General features: G+C 42.9%; 1 long non-coding RNA gene across 1 annotated transcript in view; it reads right to left on the bottom strand.

Annotated features, from left to right (window-relative positions):
* Positions 1-20,076, bottom strand: part of LOC101748294 — a 414,590-nt gene that overhangs the window by 9,484 nt on the left and 385,030 nt on the right. Inside the window, exon 5 of the long non-coding RNA XR_005858964.2 lies at positions 83-962. This is a non-coding gene — a long non-coding RNA (uncharacterized LOC101748294). The remainder of the gene's footprint in view (positions 1-82; positions 963-20,076) is intronic.

Here is a 20,076-nt window from a genome sequence, read left to right as displayed (position 1 = left end):
TAGAGGAATACCACATGTACTAGCTCACTCATAACACACCTGAGGGCATGTGAACACGTTTGTTTTACCCCACTTAACATACCTGTTTTTTCCCACTGCTCGTATGAGAAAGGCAAGATGTTTCAGTGGGCACAGCTCTTTATAATCCAGTGCCAACAGCAGAATATGAGACACCAATAGAGCCGCTCACAGGTGTCTTCTCAGCATTTCTTAAGTGTTCCTAGGAAGGCAGATGCCCTCAGGAAGAAGGTAATTTACGTACCAGTTCTACCTGTACACCTGTTTGCAATGCAGATACGCGGCTTTATGCTGAGCGCTGAGCCAATAGGAAGCTCACACACAGCACTGACTGCTGATAATTAAAGAAACCTTCAGGAGTATCATATAATATCTGGCACGGGATCCTCTCATCCATCCAGCAAAGGCTGCTCTGCCATGCACTTTCCGTACCACTCTACTCGCTTCCGTAACAATTAAGACAGTGTATCTGTGAATCATGGTTTCCACTGCAACGTTCAGTGCACCGCTTGTGTGTTATTGTTGTCTGATGGCTCCTTCTTTAGTCTGCAGAGGGGATCACTCTATTACTGCAGTTCAGACAGCTCACAGGTTGGCCCTTGCCCCTCTCTTTCATAAAGTAAGTATAATTAGATGATAATGCCCTTCTTGTCAAATCTTACCGCTTATTTAAGCCTGCAGTAATAATTTCAATTTATTAAAGATTTATTCAGATAAAATTATTATCACTGTTTATTCAAATGGACATTCTTTTTCTTTTTTTTATGTTATTTTTCTTTTTTTCTCTTCTCTTCTCTTCTCTTCTCTTCTCTTCTCTTCTCTTCTCTTCTCTTCTCTTCTCTTCTCTTCTCTTCTCTTCTCTTCTCTTCTCTTCTCTTCTCTTCTCTTCTCTTCTCTTTTTTTTTTTTCCCCCTCTTTTTCCAAGGAAACAAAAGCTATAATTCCTGCAAAAGAGATGTAACAAACCTGTCAAGTTCTGAAACAGTTAACTTGAGCATTTTACTTAGAAAGGCTGACAAATTTTCTTCACTTCAAAATATCATTAACACCAATAACACATTTGCCCAAGCCTATTTCTAAGTTGTAAAAAAAGATTGCTACAGATTAAGACCCTTGATATAATGCTATAAGCTCCTAACAATGGTATCTTTTATAGTGAAGAGCAACTGCAGACACAAATTGCCCCCTTTCCTGCACCTTTTTCACAAAAATCAATATTAAAGTAGTAGCTGCCTTAACTCTCCCATAGACTGTATGAGAAAAAACCACAGCCACGCTTAGGACAGTTTAGGTCAATAAAGAATCAATACTGTGGTTGAATCTGTAGAAAGATAAAAGACTGAGAACTCACTACAGCGTGCCCTATTGTTTCTCTCTATTTTGAAAAGAAGCTGAAGAGCCTCACTTTTTTTCAAACTAGCAATGAATTTCGTGTTTGCAGAAAGTGAGGGAGGTCACTGTGGGCTGCATGTGGCTTCAGTGTCTGCAGACAAGGGGTCTGATCTTGTTCACCCACACCTCCCATTTAGTTCAAGGGGAGCCCAGGGAAGCAAGAAGAATGCAGTGCTGGGCCCCCAGCGGACTGGAAACCAAAACACCATAGTGCGCTTCCATCAAGCCCAACTCATTTATTAACTATGGAGAAACTACCCATAAAAACTCAGCGGTGGAAGGGGTTCTTATCATGATTTCTAGCTCCCTGACCATTAGGAAGAAGGGAGCTGATTTCAAGCAGAGAAAGCTCTCTGATATATTTGGCGATTGCCAGACACGTAGATCCTACTTACAGCTGAAGTCAAGCTCACCTTCCACATTTCACATTGTGATTTGACCAGATTTGAACCCCCAGTAAAAAAAAAACACAGCTTCAGAGACAAATAAATAACTTGACAGACACACAAGCTCGCACACGCACACACCCCTACACACGTGGCTGGGGTCTGTGTGCCTCTGCTACATCCCTGCAGTGCACTGTGCACTGTGTTTCTTTTATAAGCCTGAGAACTGCAACCATATACCTGTCTGGAGAGCAACTGAACATGAAAAAATATTGGTTTGTGTGAACTGGGGAGCTCAGATAAAAACAATTTATGAGCCCAAATCTTCCAAATTCTTTACTTGAAGATGCACTTTGTTATCCTACAAGGGGCAGCCTCTCTAACACTTCCCAGCTTACAGCAATAGCTTCTGCTCACAAAAGCTCTGAGCAAATCTAGATAAAGCTGGGACTATAGCTCTTTGCAAAAATTGGAAGTAAGTGGATAGCAGCAGAGAAGGTAGACAGTTTTTAATGCATTTGTCTGATGAAAGAAATAACTGCCTGCTTAAATGCTTGGGCTCTCAATGCATAGGAATTCCATCCTGCTATAGTTATGATTACAAAAAATAAATGTGTCTATTTTAACATAAGAGACTGAACTGTTCAGAGCAACAAGATGCACCAACAAACAGTTAGTAACCCAAATAGCTTACATAAAGCGTCAGTGCAATTGGATTATTGAGCTCAACATGTCCTGTAACAGGATTTTTCTGCTAAATAATTAGTTTATTACTATTATTATTATCAGGGTGAAATTCTTTTTTTATTCTATCATCTGACTCTTTTTCTACAGCTCCACATCATCCTGACCTTCCTCTCTCCCCCTGCAAACACCGGTAAAATGGAAAGGGGTGGCACAACAGAACCAGCCTTGGCATTACTGATAAATGAGTTTCTGAGATGCTCTCAGTTTGGAGAATTACTTCACAGCACAGGGAAGGTTGAAAACATCCACTCTTCTCTAACCATAGTATAGTGACAGAAGAAAATACGTACAATGAGCAAAGGAGATAAGCACTGTGGAAAGGCCTGTCTACAGGAAGTGTTTCTAAAGACGGTTATCGGTTTCTCCATCCTGTGTTCATTCAGATCAGCACTAGTGTAGGTCAAACATAGCAATAACGAAAAGAACAGATCTCCTTTTTCAATGAAAGCTGACTGTGTTTAAACGGAAGGAATTCCCTTAATGAAGGTAAACACCATTCCTGCTGGAATTTTCAGTAGGGTATTTTTCCAGAGGAATTTCAGTCCTTTCGAGTACAGAGCACCTGTGTCTGTTAGGCTGCTCCTTTCCTCCAGTAAATACTGAACATTAGAAATCAACTTTGACCCTCCAAAAAACCATGGAAAGTAATGCCCTATATCTCCAGGGCAGAGATCTCCATGATTTAATGGGACAATGTGGAGGCGCCATGTTATCCTGAAATTGTCTTGAATATTAATCACAGGATTTATCATAAACATATTAAAAACTTTCTGAAGTTCAACCATTTCATCTTGAAAGTCATAGACATTTATTTTTCTATGTGGAATAAAGTCTTCTTTTGTCTTTTGTAACTTAACTGTGTTTTATTTCATTGCTCTCTCACCTCTTTCCCTCAACCTTCCTCCCACCTGAAGCTTCTGCCCATCTCTCTCCCTAGCACTGGCAACACTGCTCACCCTTTCAGATCGTTTTCCCAGCTGGTTCCTGAGGATCCATACTAAACTTATCAGACCCTTCCAAACTGAAGGTGAGATCCCAATGCAGCTCTCCCTTTGGCTTGCTGGAGCTCCCTGACAATGTGAGGGGCCCCATACCACCCATCCACATGCTGTGACCCAGGGAGGTTTGGGCAGGGAGGTGAGCTGGGAGGTGCGGTATGGATTGCCAGGCAGGGTGCAGTTCCACAGAGGGCTTCAGACATACAAGACTTTGTGATGAGAGCTGAGGAAGAAAAGCAAAGTACATTGCCCTCTTTTTGGTTTAACGACTCAGAGATATGCTCTGTGTGTAAATAGCTGGCGTGGGCTAAGATTTTAAGGCTCTCAAGTTGGCTGTTACCACCTATTGCAGGTAACTTAATGCCCAGTGAAAGCAGTCTGTTGGCTTCTGTGCTGAGGCAGCCTGGGGAGTCATCAGGCATTCCCCACCCAGCTGGGCTTCTGTGCCAGTTTGTTCCCAACAAGGTGTGTGCCCCACTTCTGGCTGAGGTTTGCTTTTGGGTCAAAGTATGGCTTTAGTTCTGAATAAGACTTGTTTTCCTAAGCAAGCCACTAACTTGTTTTATCAAGATGCAGCAGCCAAAGGTGCTGCTTAATTCCAGCCTCACTGAGTGGCTCATGCAGCAAGCTCAGAGAAGGGAGCAGGCTCTGAATAACCTCCTCTGTCGGTCGCTCAGTCACCAGCTGAACAACGCCAGGACTAATCCTGCTGTAACTGCCTTCAATAGCACAGGGTCAAACACAGTGCCATTATCTTCTGGTTTGATTTACACAGGATAATAAAATCAGGACTTTAAATTAGCGTGCAGACATCAAGAACTTTTCCCATTTTTTTTTTTCCTAACAGGATCTCTTACAATTCTCTTTTCATTTACAGCACCTTTTTGTTGGTTCCTGAGATGCATCTCTATGTGCTTTGTGCTGGCATACGTGGCACACTAAAAGACCGATCCCCCTTACAGCCTGTGTGAAAAAATAATTCCAGACTTACTTGACTTTTGTAAAAGGCAGAAACAACAAAAATTAATCTTTACACAAATAACCCAAGGGAACATTTAGTGGGACTTTTCAATCTATTCATGATCTGTAATTCCCAGCCCCCAAAGTTTCCGTGCTATGGCTAAATACCTAGGGACTCCATATGTTGAGGGAACAAGGCAGAACCAAAAGGAGCTGAAAGAAGAATGCATTAGATTCAAACATGGGATAAAACAGTACCCAAGGAGCCCTTGCTTCATTTTCTCTACCTGGAATCATGGGACAGTGCTGCCATCTCTGTTTCACTCATGTGTGACATTTATTTTGAATATGACAGTGGTGGTGACCTTGTCATTAACTGATGCTGCTAGCAACATTTCAGCTTTCATAATTCAGTTAATTTTTCAAGACACTGGTTACTGAACCCCCATTATAATTTCAATACAATTAAACCATATTCAAAATAATAAAAAATCAAGCCACCTTTTGAACAAATATCAGCTGATGTTTGACTTGAATTCACTAAAGCAAGGAAGATTTTGGTTGTGATCCAACCAGTATTCCTTAGCTCTTGTTGCTATGCCTGGCACTTGAGCGTGCACAAAACAGCCCCCGTTGCTCTGTTACTTCTTGCTCTGGCTCAAGCATACATGGAAAATGTTCAGTCATAACACTCAGGAGCTAGGGACTGAACCTTATGCCGTGGTGGTGTTATATGCTTAAGAAAGAACTAGATAAAGCCATGTTTGCTTCACTGCCAAACCCACACCCTCTGGCTGATAGAGAGGTGAGGCCTGTGCATCTTCTGGAACAGTCTCTGGGATGGTTTCGGATGGCAGATGTCATCAGTCCACTTCTTTGTGCCACTGGAACCTTCTCAGAAGCCAACTTTCTCCTTGGATTTGCTCTTCTGAAGAAACACAAAGCAGAGAGGCTGCTGGGAGCAAAATCTCCTCCAGAGTGATCAGACTCCAAACGGGTAGGTGGTCAAGTGCAAGTGCTGACCTGGGGCAGCAAACTGTCCACAGGCAATCTGCCACTATCTGCAGCTGACGTGGTAAGTACAAACACGGGTCTGCGTGCCCATATGTCTGTGGTGCAAAACTGGGGGAAACACATTGCCCATGCCTTTGAAAACCTGATCCTAATCTCATGTGCTAAATGCACTTAAGTTCCTTTCTTTCCTTCTGCATTTTTTTTTCCCTCTGTTATTGGCAACAACTGCCAGAAACATGAGAATGTAGCTAATTTCCTGGTGGATTTGTCCTCTCCTGCTTGGCAAGGGTAGCCATTTTCTCTCTCCATTCTGTTCCCCAGAATCACCAGCATACTGCCTACACTTTGCACAGGAGAAGATGACTGCTGCCTTTTCTTTATGGTCTTTTCCACTATCCATGCTTCCTTGTTTCTCACACTTGGCTGGGAACATATTTTAAGCTGTGAATTCAGCAGAGGTCCTTTATGGATCCTCAGCAACAAAATAGTCAGGTTAAAACTTATCCAAGTGTTTTAGCTCAAAAATCAACTTATTTCAGTACTTTGTCTGAGACTCTCCCACAGGCTTAACAAGGAGATGTGCTGCCAATGGTATGACTGCATGCTGCCACCGCAACAGCTCTGCCTTGGGGATGGCTGGGGCACAGTGGGGTAGGGAGGCCAGCCTTGGAGGAGTAGATAACACAGCAGGAGAGAGGAAGGGGGGGAGAGAGGAGAAGTGAAGAAGAGCTAGAAGAAGGCATCTCTGCAGAGCAGATCCACGATGTGAGGAAGGAGACAAGGTGGAACTTGGTGTCCAACCATAATCTGCAAGGGAAGAAGGCTATTAAAGGCAGAAATTCTAGACAAGTTCAAGGGAGTATGGACTGACAGAGGCAAAGGAGGTGGATGCATAGCAAATGAAAGGGAAGAGAAGATGGAGAGAAGAGACCAATGCTGCAAGAGCCATGGAGCTGGGCTCTCTGATGTCCCTCTCCTCTCAGCCTGCCATTCATTTTAAGTCTTTCTATCAAAACCAGATTTCAGTCATTTAATTTCTTCCCTTCTTGAGAAATGACCGTCAAAATAAGCTTGCTTGAGGGAAAACTGAGAGCCTACAAATTCAGCCCTCAGAAAGTTGCAGTGATGTTAACATCAAAAAATGATTCATTCCTGTCCTCTGCCTGAAATTTGGAAGATTGGAGTTGTAGCTGGTACCTCAGAAAGGACCAAGAGATACAATTATTTTTCAACTGGTAAAATAAAAGTCTTATTTTTGCATCATGTCATGTTTCTCCCCAAAGACAGCTTTTCATGGCCAGGCAGTATGTGATCCCTGTAAGAGATCTGTGAGAATACACAGGCGTGCTTTAAATACACTGCTGCTAGCAGATGGACTTCAGCGACACTCCCAAGAAGACAGAAATTGGAGAACCGAGTTGGATTCAATTTAGAAGAAGATGTGAAAGTTTCAATTAACACAATTCTGCATGATTTAAAGAAAATATTCAGGAGTGGTATTTATTTAGCCTGCAGCCAAAGTCCATTACTGAGAATTGCTCTTAATTAAAATAGTGAGAGGTTGGGAATATCCACTCCTGTCATGATTCTTTCACCTACCAAAAGAACTACCAAGCTTGCTGAGCCTCTGGCATTTCCAGACTGGTTAGAAAAATGGCTGGGTGATAAAGGTGTTATTTTAGACAAGATAGTCTAACCAGTAACACACAGAAAAAACATATGAGTAAATATTAGTGCATTTTCAGCATCCCCAAGAGTATATAAGAATTAGCAACAGACAAGAAATAAAAGGTTTTGAATTTGGTTCAGATAAGCTTAAGAAAAATCAGTATTTAGGACCCTGATGAACAAAAAATGCAGCTCTCCTGCAGTTCTTACTTCACTCTCTGTTTCTTACTGTTTCAAATATATGTGCTCAGTGGCAGAACCTTGTAGGAAGATAGCTAGGCAGGAAGAAAAAAACAAGTGGAAAAAAATAAAAAGGAAAAGCCTGAAGTTCAGCGACTTAAACTCCTAAGAACAGGCTCAGTTTAAGCCTAATGGGAGCTTGAGTCATTTCATCTGTTCCTAATTGCTTTCTTCAGTCCTGAAGAGAGCCATTGTCATGTAAAAGAATGGAAACAGTCCAGAAATTCAAAGTTAGTGACTCCATGGCTGCTCCGGGAAGAGAAGGAAGTGTTTGATACCTAACCCAGAATTTAGCTTTTCACAACTATCTGTCCAAACCAAACTTGCAGTTGTATAGTCACAGTGCAGATTAATAACTTCTGATATTGGCTCAAGCTCTCTTTTGATTCCCCCCCCCCCCTCCCCCCCTTTTTTTTTTTTGGATATGTGATCTGTAATAAGGATGTATGAGTGACCCAAGGCTTTACCAGAAGACTCTGCAAGAGTCTACATAGTTTTATGGAGCGGAATAAATATGAAAGGTAAGCAGTGCCTTGCAGGATAAGACAAAATTACATTCATGGGGATGACTGCTGGAAAACACACACTCGAATTCGGGAGAAAATTTAAGGAGCAATAAGACATTAAAGTGAGGTAGGGGCAGGAGCCTGGAGTCTTATTAAACAAAAACAATCAGAGTATCCACATTTTTGTAGTCCTACTGTGAAGTTCCAATAAACTTTACCCAAAAAAACTCCATAACACTCCTTACCAAGCCCCATTGAAAATGTGAAGTGATTCCAGAGATTGGCTGATTCTTTAATACCTGCTGTAGTAGTTAAAAAGGCCACTTTCTTTTTCTTTTTTTTTTATTTTTGTTTTTTATTTTTTACTTTTACTGCTAACCCATTAAAGAAAGAACTAGTTCTAGTAATAAAAGGGAGCTCCATTCCCACAGGGAGCTGGGGAATGGTGCTTCCTGTGTACCTCAGTGCTCTTGGCAGGGGCACTTGTAAAGAAGGTGAAGTTTACAGGGAAGAGAACAGAGTATTTCTTGTGGAATGGAAAGCAGAAACTTCCAAATATAAAAAGGAATTTTAGCAAGTTTTATTTCCTTCTTTCTTAGTCCTGACATCATATTCCTCCATGGTGACATCATGGCTTCAACTTAACAGCTTCCAGAGACACCAGTGCCTATGAGGCCTTACAGAGCAACAGCATTTGGCACTTCTGATCATTTTTCAAAACAGAGACGCTGATGAAGCCTAAACCCCTGGAAGCAGATCTTCCTGCACAGCTGAATTTCTGTGTGCTTACAAATTGCTATTCAAAACTTGTGAAGAACATCTTACTAAAGTGCCTGGGGCTGGGAGAGTTCTTTTGACAGAAGAAGGTCAGAAATACAGTAGTAAAAAATGCACAACTGTATTCAACCAGTACTATTTTATTTTTCCACCCAGCTCCACCAGTCACAGCTATGGGGAATCCCTACTGGGATGGCTCCGCCCAGCACCGCCACTCAGGGAAGGCACATTCTTATTTTAGTCCTGTCTTTTTTGAATGACATCATCAAACTTCAAGGCAAACCAAGCGGTAGACAGCATAAGCCCTAGCTTAGACTAGATTTACTCTGATGAAAAAGAGAGCAGAATTTTGTCTGCCTCTGTTAAAGGGAACAGATCTTCCTAGTGATGGAAATTTGCTAGTCTCTGATGTGTGCTAATAAACAGATGCAATTGCCATTCCTAGTTTAAGAGAGAAGAAGCTAGAGTCAGAAGAGAGCTTCAAAGAGACTGAACTGTCTCTCTCACGTGTAGGGATATGATTATGTCTGGCAGAGCTCTGGGGAAGCAGCTCTTGCCACCACCAGCAGCAGTCCAGAAGCACTGGAGAGCTATGAGCTCTTTTCCCCAGACTACCATACCCTTCCTGAACTGGAGCATTCATCCAACAGCTAGAGCTACAGCCACACGTTCTGCAGCACAGAGGTCCCAAATCACCAGGAGGCTGGAGATCTTTGCTGCACCCTGTGCTGGCCCGAAGCCCTCTGTCTACACACACGAGGTGCAGGAAATGCCCTGCAATTATTCTGCACCACGCTCATAAGGACTGGTGGTTATGATGCTCCATCAGTCAGCACCATCATTTTCATGGCAGGTTCTTTTCTCACTGAGATTCACAATGTACTGGAGAGGAAGGGAAAATATGGAGCTTACCTGTGAAAAGTCTGTGTCGACAATAAGTAACAGCTGTTGCTATTTTAATACTATCTCAGGGCTCATATAGATGTGACATCACACAGAACTAAGGCTTGGCCATTGATTTTACTGCCAATATTCCTTGAACATTGGGGATTTGGTTACAAATTTGTGTGGCGCGTGTGTCAGAACAAAACCCACAACTGGAAACTTCTGTGCAGTTTCACCCCTTTGTAGCAATTCAGTGAGCCATAAACTGGGTTCATTTTGGAATTAAAACTCATATTCATATTAAGCCAAAGAGAAGGAAGCGTGTCACAATCTGAACTTACTACATGTCTAAACAAAAAAGAGTTCTGCAGTCTGACTGGTAAGCCAGCAGGCAGGAGGAAGCGGGGATAGTTGCCATTCTAATTTCAAACTGCAGGGCTCCCAGGTGTATTGTATAGGATTTCCTGTAATTTACAGGCAAAACAAGCAGGCTTCAGGAAAATGTTTGCCACACTGTACATGTGTATTAATTACACAGCAGGACAAAATTATTTCTTTGTGTTATGAAGGGATGTGATCTACAGGCGAACCATTAAACTGATGTGGAAATGCAGACATTCTTCTGCCACTGAGGAAGGCTTCTGCATTCAAGGAAGTAAAGCTCACCTTTGCATTCCCAGCTCTGTTCCTGAGCGCATCCCAAAGCGCCAGGCTCCGTGGGTGTGGGAAGAGGGATCTCTCCTTACACGCTCTCTCTGGCATCCTTGCTGCCTCCACTCTCCTGTGGGGGCTCCCTCCAAACCAAATTCCTCCAAGAGAAAGACTCCCCCTCCAGTGAGAATGGAGGAATTTCCAGATTTTAGATGTGCATTGTTCAATACCTCCCTAAGCATCGTATAATAATACAATTCAGTTTTTACTAGGATCATTGGATAGATATCATTCTTTCACCTACCACAGAGCTCTGAGAAAGCATCACTTTTCATTACCGCAGGTTAGAGCAATATGAAACTAGTCGGAGAGAGACAACGCAGCACATCACAGCGTCTCTTACAAAAGATGAGGGAAATTCTTTTTTGATATGTAATCAAGGCTTGAGACATAAAGGGATATGAGAGGAATAAATAAAATATTCAGACGTCCTTTCCCAAGACCAAATTTCATGTAACTGTACAGGCTTGTTCTTACTGTGAGATGAGCAATTCTCTTTACGCTTGTGCTCACATGCAGTTTCTGAAGCAGAAGTTTACTTGTTTCTTTTCTGCCTTGTATGAAGAAGAAATCTCACCTTCCACATGCCTTTCCCTCAAGAGTTGAGTTAGACTGCATGCATTCAGGTGTTTAGGGGGAAGAAGCTCAGAAATGCAGTTTTGTGTGACCCTAAAACTCTCAGTTCAAAACCTCTTTCGATATTCTTCAAGCAATAAGTCCAGGCTAGGGCTGAGGATCAGATTACAAAAGGCTTTATCTGCAGATGACCCGTGGGCATGTAATCATGTCCAATTTCACCATTATGCAGTTAGAAGGTACACTTCAGCTGCACTCCAACTTAATATTTCTTTTCTTGGTCAAGGGCAGAACTACAGCTGGACATTAGGACAAGGCTGAAGAAGTGAATTGGCCCCACCATCAGAAAAGTTCTTGTCTTTTTCTCAATTAATGAAATAGCAGGCAAAACCAAAAGAGAAGAGACATATTACATATAGAATACGTAGTTGGCTTACCCAAAGAATCCGTATTTCAAACAGCAGTAAGGCTACAGAAATATAACAGATGTCTTCATCCACACCTCTCCAGAAGATATTATGCTCTTGACAAGCACAAGTTTCTGAGCTCAAGAGCACAGTACTTTAATAACTGGCTGAAATTGTATAACCTATCTGGAGTAGGAGGGAGGGGTGAAGACAAAAGCTGCTGGATGCAGCAGGTACCTGATGGCCCAACGACGCATGGCTGTGGGTCGGCCAATGGGCAGAGACATGGTGTGAAGACCAAGCCTTAGTGGCAGCTAGCACCCTGTGTGAACATCAGAACAGGAGTCAGTTCCTGGGCTGTCTTCATTGTGTACATGAGGACCAATGGCTCTTGAGGAGTGAGTGGGTAAATGATCTGTGGGCACTCTCTTGTTCAGCTAACTCTACTGCAAGGAGAGCAGTACAGCCAAACTCTGCAGAAAACAGCATCCCCTTTATTTGCTATTCTGTTGGTAGGACACAAATCTAGATCCATGTTCGACTGCTACAGCCTTTAATGGCCTCCACAATTTAATGAAGCTTTAATAAATATGTCTCTGATTGTTCCATTTCAGTCCTTCTCTTTCTGCATACAAGAATCCCTTCAAGGGGAGGTCATTCTGCCATCACCTCAGAGGCATTTTCCCTTCTTCTTCAAGACTGGGGGAAAAATGTTGCTGAAAATTTCTAGAGAAAATAGAGTTTAATTTCTTGGAGGTGTTTTGTTGACAAGAAAATAGAAAGCATGTGTCTCTGCTTCCCTTATTGTACTTCCAAGTAATGAAAGTATTTAAGGAGGTACAATTATGGACTTGGCAAGCACCTGGGGCTCTTGGAACTGCTTTTTCACACTGAATAAACACTGCAGTTAATCTGTTTATGTTACACTGTACTGGAAAACTATCTCCAAGAAAAGGCTATAAGTATGTCTTTATTTTCTACTCTTTTTCCTTGTTTAGAATGTTGTATTAATAATTTGTTCAAATGATTTGATTCTTCTTCTTTATCTCTCTACTCACAAGACAGCCAGTCGAAAGCAGTTTTTAATTAACAAAGACATAAACCTAGGGATTACTGCACTGGGTCAGACCAATGATCCATTCTGATTTTGACAGTGGCCAACAGGAGATGCTTCAAAGCAATGTGTAGGAAGCACTATAAGGAGCAATAGCTGCATGACTTTTTGTGAAGATGTGAGGTTCTTAATGCACACATCTTACTGCTTGCTCACACATCTGCCTTGAGAATTGGCACCCCTTCATTTAAACAAAGAAACACGTGTGCATATGGACCATTCTCAGTATGTACGTTCATGTCAAATCTGATATTTCACATCAGTTTTTAAACCCAGTCATCCCTTAGAGTCAATTATACCTCGTGGCAGTGATTTCTGTAATTTAAATCAGCAGTTTGTGAAAACCAACCGAACAAAAAGCCCCAGACCAGCTCTGGGACTGACAACTACAGACAAGTTGCAAGTGCATTACATGGAATTTGTTGTGTTGATCTGTGGCTATTGAGCCTGTAAACAGAATCACCATGTCCTGACCTGTGTCGCTTGCAGACCCTACAAAAAGGTGGCCAAGAATTTGAACACACAGTTAGAAGATTTTGTTCTAAAGTCCATAAAACTGTGCACTGCATCCCTTTCTCCCATTTTAGGCTCAAATCTGGTAGTTTCATTTGAGAGTAAAGTACCAGAGCACAGAAGTTACTAAGAGCCTTTGTATTGACTTCAGATGGCATTGTATCGGAATTGGTGTTTTTAAAACCCAGTCAGTACAAGCAGGCAGAAGCCGTGTGCCCATAAGGTTAAAGAAAAGTGCGTGCCTTTAAAACACTGAAGAAACTGTTCTGAGAACAATTCATCTTTCTGAAAATATGAACCCTATGATGCTGCCAAGGTCAGGGAGAGCTGTGATAATTTAGTATGTAAGTGCTAGTCATACAGCACAATGCCACATTATTTAATTTTGTAACACATTCATACAACTGCCTGACAATAGCCACGGACATTAACGCTACCTGTGGGCTGAGGTCAAGGCAACATAGTTTAGCATTAAAACAAAAGAGCTAATTGGATTCCTGTTCAAGTTCGAGCTTATTATGTGATCGGAGTTACTTTTCTTTCTGCCTCACTCAGCTCGTCTGGAAGGGAGGACTGCAGCATGACTCATGACTAAAATGCAAGAGAAAAATCCAGTGCTTATGCCTGGCTTATTTGGTCATTCTTCCTAATTTTTCTGTCCCTTATTTTTATTATTTTTTTTTATTTCTGTTTAGCTCTGGTTTGTGAATTCCAGGCCACTTCTCTCTGTGAGCTGAACAACTCACCTTGCAGAATGAGAAGGACTAATATTAAAAAGGAGAAGTCATCTTCAGCTGCAAAAGCAGATGTCTTGCTAATGCCAGAATTAATAACAGAGAGATAGTTGGGGCTTATACTTCATTTTTACTACTGATAGTGCATAGAATATTTTATAAATAAGATGACATTGCCCACCCCCAGAACCTTACAGAGACATATGAGCACTATCCCCTCTGCATGGAAGAGAAGCACTAAGAAAGAGCAGTGAAATGAACCACACAAGGGGAGTGAAGAAATCCAAGAACCCTCCCCTAAAAAAAAAGCCCAGAATTTTTGCCTCCTTATTTCTAAACTGATAAGAAGGACTTTTCTCTCCCCCCAAAAAAGGATAAAAACATTTAATTTCAGGGGGGGAAAAAAACCAAAAAACTTCTTAATGCAAAGCTCTCTTCTGTTTGCAGAGGAGCTGAAAAATGGCTGCGGTGTAGTGACTTTCAAAATAATATCCTTTCAGTGCTCAAGAAAAGAGAGCAAAAGTTGTATGTCCTCTGACTCAACGTGTGCAGTTGTTTCCAAGGAGTTTGTGCAGGTAAGTTTGGTGACTACAGGCTCAACTGCGGTTCCCTCTGCACGTGTATTTTTGCTATAAGCTGGGGCACATTGCTGTGCCACGTTAAAAAAAAAAAAAAAAAAAAAAAAAGTAGTTATTCAAAGAGGTGATTTTAGGTTGAAAGATAATGCCACGTTCATTTGGAACATAAGCACAAGGAGTGCACTCCCAGATGTGCTCCCTGTCTCCCAGCATCCTGCTGCAGCCAAAGGCAGGGGAGTAGCACACAAAGAGAGCAGATGGGATTTTACATGGAGAAGAAAAGGACTTAGAATCTAAAGCTAAGTGCACTGCTTATCCCACATTTTGGAAATGAAACAAATGAAACGGCCTATGAATCAAGCAGGCATGCTGCACTATGTAAAGAAACAAGGGCATATAAACAAATGCAGGAAATTCTCTGAATAACACACCAGCTTTTATTTCAAAGGAATATGGGCAGAGTCTTACTTTTTCATTACTGCTTCAGTCACCTGTACGAAGGGGCTGCTGGGCTTACACAGACAAAAGCCACTTATCCACTTATATTTGGTGCCTCACAAGGTCTGAGTCTTCACAGAGCTGAGAGTAAGAAGCTTTCCGGCTGGCACCCCCTAAACAACCTCCTTTGCTATATGCAAATGGTCACCACGGATTCTCCTGCAGATATTTGCTCTACGCAGGTACCTCTGACACCATTCAGAGGAGCAGGATGAGGACTCTGATCTCCCTGTGCAGTCAGAGAGGAGATAAGCCCGTTAAGTGGAATGAAAGAAGAGCTGGAGGATGAACACAACAACTTAATGTGCTTCCTGTGAGCAGACAGTCCCTATGCCAGAGCTTCAGTCCTCGATCCTCCACTCCCTCGCCACTACATCCTACAAAATGCTTGGGAAAAACAATTTTCACATCGTCTTCTTCACACCAGTATTCTGAGGCAATTAATCAGGGTTTCCAGTGCCACATCATAGGTCACAACATCTTGTGTCACTGGTACTGAAAAGCCAAAACATGATTCTCATGCATTAAGGATGTCCCTTCCTAAGGCAAAATCCCTGCAGTCCCAATGGCCTGGCAGCAGAGCCTGGGTCAGACATCCTGGCTTTGGCCACCATCTGCAGGAGAGATTTGAAGGCTAGGTTGCAACTTTACCATTCACTTGCAGAAGTGAAACACAGCGCTGAAATATCCCCCAAAGGGACTCAGTAATTACATCCAGAAATGCAAACATGCAGAGCCCTCCTACCAGCTCCGCCAATTCTTCTGGAAGTTGGCACTGTCAAAGCAAACCCAGCCACCTGCAGCACCCTTCCACCACCCCTGCTGACAGCGCTGGTGAGGAGGAGGAGATGCTGAGCACTTTGTTATTGTGAGAGTGTTGGCAAAGGTGTTGAGTTTGACACACAAGTATCAAGAGCAGGAAAGCGAAAGTCGAGGAAATCAGTATTGTGCCATCTGAAATTGCTCTGGTACTAAACCTACAAAAATCAATGACTCTGCTTTCACAGTAGTTTTCACATAGACCTGAGGGAGCGTAAGGCACAACTTGCACAGATGGGAAGTCACTGGGAGGAGGGAGCGAGGCGGGACTGGCCATGGTGTCTGTCAGCTACAGCAAAAAGCACTCACAAGCAGGAGTGGTGGCTGTCCACTCCTGGTTTGCCTTCCTCGTTGGATGCTTCAGAGTGGAAGGAGTGAGAAACCTGAGTGCTACAAAAAAGAACTGCTAGCATTAAGAGGGTTGTTTATGCTTTTATGTATTTGTGCTACTCCTATTTGAGTAAAAATATTGTAATCCAGCAGTCTGAATTTAGGTGAGAAGATTTTATTCCCTAGTTCCACCTTTTCAAACTCATTTTAACACAGCAGTGTGTTTGCGCGACTTCCTTTGCCTTCCCTCACAAAAGCAATCCCCCCCACACCACATTTAAAACCTTCTCACAAAGAAAACTGAAGGAAAATAATTTTTATGCAACTTATCCATCTTTCAAAGCAGCTCCTGGCAGAAGGTAGCCGAGAGTGATGAGTCCATAGAATAATAAATAATAACAATATTGAGCAGTTTTGCAGAGCAAATACACATCGAAAAACTTCTCCTCTTGAGTGCCTGACATTATTAATTTGTTCTCCAAATACACCAGTGAGGAGAGTCAGCTCATTCTCACAGACAGGGAAAGCAAGCAGATAGATTTCAATAATTTCTTAAGTGACAGAGGAATCAGTTCCAGAAGGTGGGCAGAACATCTCACAGAGATGCCAGTACCTGGGCACAGCCCTGCCATCACAGTAACTGCTGTCAGTGAGTGGCACATGCATGGGGTTTTTGGCATCTGTGAGTAATATCCTCTCTTGTTTGCCCTTCCCTGGGCTCCAAAAGGGGTATGTCCCAGGTCTCAGGAATAAGCAAAGGCTGAACAGAAGTTTCTGTAATTACAGACAATTGAAGTATTTCTAACCTTTCCCAGCTTCCGCGCAGGAGGGTCAAACTGGTACTGATCTGCTGTCTAAAGTACTATGTGACATCCAAACAGAAGGGGGGAGAGCTGATGTGAACTGCAGTATTCACTTGAACTGGTTAGTGAATGACCTCACATACAACATTCCAACACCTGAGGCAAAAGTATGGAAAATTGAACAAAGAAAAACTTACTGAGTGGGAGGTGTATGTGCATGTATAAGAGGAGATAGGTTTGATTTTTTTGCATGGGGAGGGAAATGGAGGCTGGTAAGCAGCTAGCTTAAATCTGCATCTCTTTCTGTCCTACAGCACTTGTAGTAGAGTGACAAAAGTAGCAACAATTTCCAGGACCAGCACAACACTAAAAGCAGGTCACAATCCTGCTTGCCGTACTCAAACTAATGAGCTCTGAGAAATCAGTGGATTTTGGGATTCCTGTACGGACAAACATCATTTGCCCCAGGTTCCCCTGATAATGGCTCAGTGATGAAACCAACCTTCTTCCTCCCTTTATCCTTATGAGCCAGATTAGAATGCAAAAGTCACCCAGGCATAGAATGGCTATTCTATGTCACCTCCTGCCTGCTCTAGGCAATTGCTGCACTGGCACACCAGGATGATATGGCACATGCTGATACTGGAGCTGTTGCTTTTGCTTTTTAAAGCTATTGATTTCCTGCCCTTTCTTGTAAAAGATTCTGTGAACTGGAAGCAGTGAAAGGTTAACTGCAAAGATTTCATTTAAAGGAATATTTTAAAGTTGTTTAAGATCCTAAATCATTAGTAGTTAAAACATGCGCTGAAAATTATACCTCAAGGCACGGAAGTTGCCTGCTGTATGAACACCCCAGGCCCTGCTGCTCGTACGGCAGCTCAGCTCCCGCAGGCAGCCCCAGCTCAGTGTCATGTTCTGGCAGCATCCAGGACATCATCCCCTGTGTCATGGGGATGGTGTGTGGGGGATGTCACTAACAAGGGGAGAAAGGAGAACCGGGGCTTACAGGCTGGCAGGGTCTTAAAGCAATCGAAGGCTGGTGTTTGTGAGAATCACAAATCAGAAGGGGAAAATATATCTCTTCCAGCACTCTCACCCTGAGAACTGAGGAAGGGCAAGAAGACACAAGTCCCACGCGCATGGTAAAGAGTCAGCTTCTCCACAAGTCAGCACTGACAGCTCCTGGGGGCAGCCTGCATGGGGGCGGCGAGGGGAGGCTGGTAATGCTGGAGGGACAACATGCTGAGAGCCCTTCTGCTAGAGGGGCACAGAGGTGAGGGGAAGGGAGGCTGCGCAAACACAGGGTGCACACACATGGAGGAGGAGCATTCATGTGTCCTGTTTGCAAGCTATAGCTTTATAAACCGATGTTTCTGCTTCCGTGGTTGCATTTCCCCATTTAGGTTCCTTTTCTCTCTGCAGAACTTTCTTTGCTCCATGCACAAACATAGGCCATAGCAAAGGAGGAAACATGAGGAGACATTTCGCTCCCCTGGGGACTCAAGCAAGGACGCGGGGCTTTCATTTCTGGGAGGAACCTGCTGACAGTGAACCCAGCACACACTGCCAAGGGCTCTATCCTGTGCATCCTTCTTCCATGAAGCAGCCGCAGCAGAGCCCCGATAAAGTCAGTCCTTCATTTGGGTGTGTGGGGTCCTACTCTTTTGTTTGGATCTGTCTGAAAGGAAACTGCCTTCAAGATAGCCAAATATTTTTATTTTAACACTATGTAGGCATGGCTCCACTGATTTCCCTCCTCTTGTCCTTTGCCAGTTCCAGGAGAATGAGTGCTTATGAAGCTCTGCATGCACTCTGCTCTGTGCCAGGGCTTTGCCAGCCCCCCAATGGGGCACTCAGGGAGCACCCAGGGGCACAGCACCATGACTGCAGGTACCCAGCGGGATCGATCCGTGCCAAGAAGCCAGCCACCACAGGTTCCTTCATTCCTCTTACACATTACAGTTTTTTAAGAGTTTTTTTTTTAAAGATTTGTTCTATTTCTTAAAGAATTGCTTCTCAATGCAAAAACAGAATGACAAACACATCTTCCTTTTCCCTGCTGAATCCAGCACTGAAGCACAGAATGCTTCTCATCTTATTACCTCCCCAAGTCAAAATAAGCCAACCAAATCCCGCAGTATACCTATCAATACAAACAAGAGATGCAGAGGTGTTTTTGTAGAGAAATAAATACAGTTTAAGGAATGATTTTCCTTACAGGACAACTTAAGGTCCTTCAAACTTGACAGAACTGATTACTGAATCAAAGCAAAGGAGGGCAGGGAAGAGAGTTTTCTTGCATACACCTATATATTGTTACACACGCTGTGAGCTTCTGGGAAGGAATTGAAATGCTTGAGGTATCAGTAAGGAAAACCCGCAGGAGAAAAAGAAGCAGAGATATCTTGGGACTAGCTTCAGCGTAACCTCCTAGAGTATGTTTACTTTCCTTTCCTTCTCTATCTCATATGCCTTCATGGGATCGGTCCCCAGCCTCACAGACCCTCTCAGGAGTCCAATGCCCCTTTTGTGGATTGCACACGTGGCACTGGGAGTGCAGCAACTTCAAAACATAAAAGAAAAAGAGAGTCTCCCTCAATGCCATCATCATTTTAAAAGAAGGCAATTGATGTCGCCTGCAGCAGCAGCTATGAAGCCCAATTATATCACATTTCATTCAAGTGTCAAAAATTGGAATAATAATAACCAACAACGAGGAGCATATATAGGAACCGATGCTGCCATCTTCTTTTGTTTTGGCCACGTGTTTCCATAAATTCATGCTTAGAGCAGACCCAGTGCCACACTCCTTCAAGGACTTTCTTGTTCACTGTTGTTTTTTGTTCTTAACAATCGCCTTCCCTGCCTACTTTCCTCGTGTTGACAGTCACTCACAGAGCTTCCATATGCTCTCTCTACTTGAGTAGTCAGTCATTTGTGAATTAGCTACCCAATCAAATATCTAAAAGAGGCTGGTAGTGTTCATTCATTACTGATGTTTTGAGTCAGGGTATTGCTTGCAAAAGGTGTCAGATTAAACATGCAGTTAACATGCGTATTTGCATAGACTAGGGAGTGCACAGTCAGAAACTCAGCAACAAGCCGTGGTCTGAGTTCCCACTGACTGTATTTTATTCTTCACTGTGTCTAAGGAAAGGTGACTGAGACATGCACAGACCTCCACCACCTTCTTACTTAAAGTGGGATGTTCGGAAACAAACTGGAATCATGGCTAGAAACAAGAGAGCAGCTCCAGGGGTGCCTCAGGGTGGAGGACAGGAGGGTTAAAGCGATCAGAGACATCTTTTGGCACATTGTTCTCATCTTAGATCATGGATATGCATATTGAAGGCCTGCAAAGTGCTTTCCTCCTTCCATCAGCAACATTCCTACAGGCTCAGA

This window comes from Gallus gallus, chromosome 3 (assembly GCF_016699485.2).
Source record: "Gallus gallus isolate bGalGal1 chromosome 3, bGalGal1.mat.broiler.GRCg7b, whole genome shotgun sequence".
Lineage (NCBI taxonomy): Eukaryota > Metazoa > Chordata > Aves > Galliformes > Phasianidae > Gallus > Gallus gallus.
The sequence above is the reverse complement of the archived record's forward strand: the minus strand, read 5'-3'. Positions and strand labels throughout refer to the sequence as shown.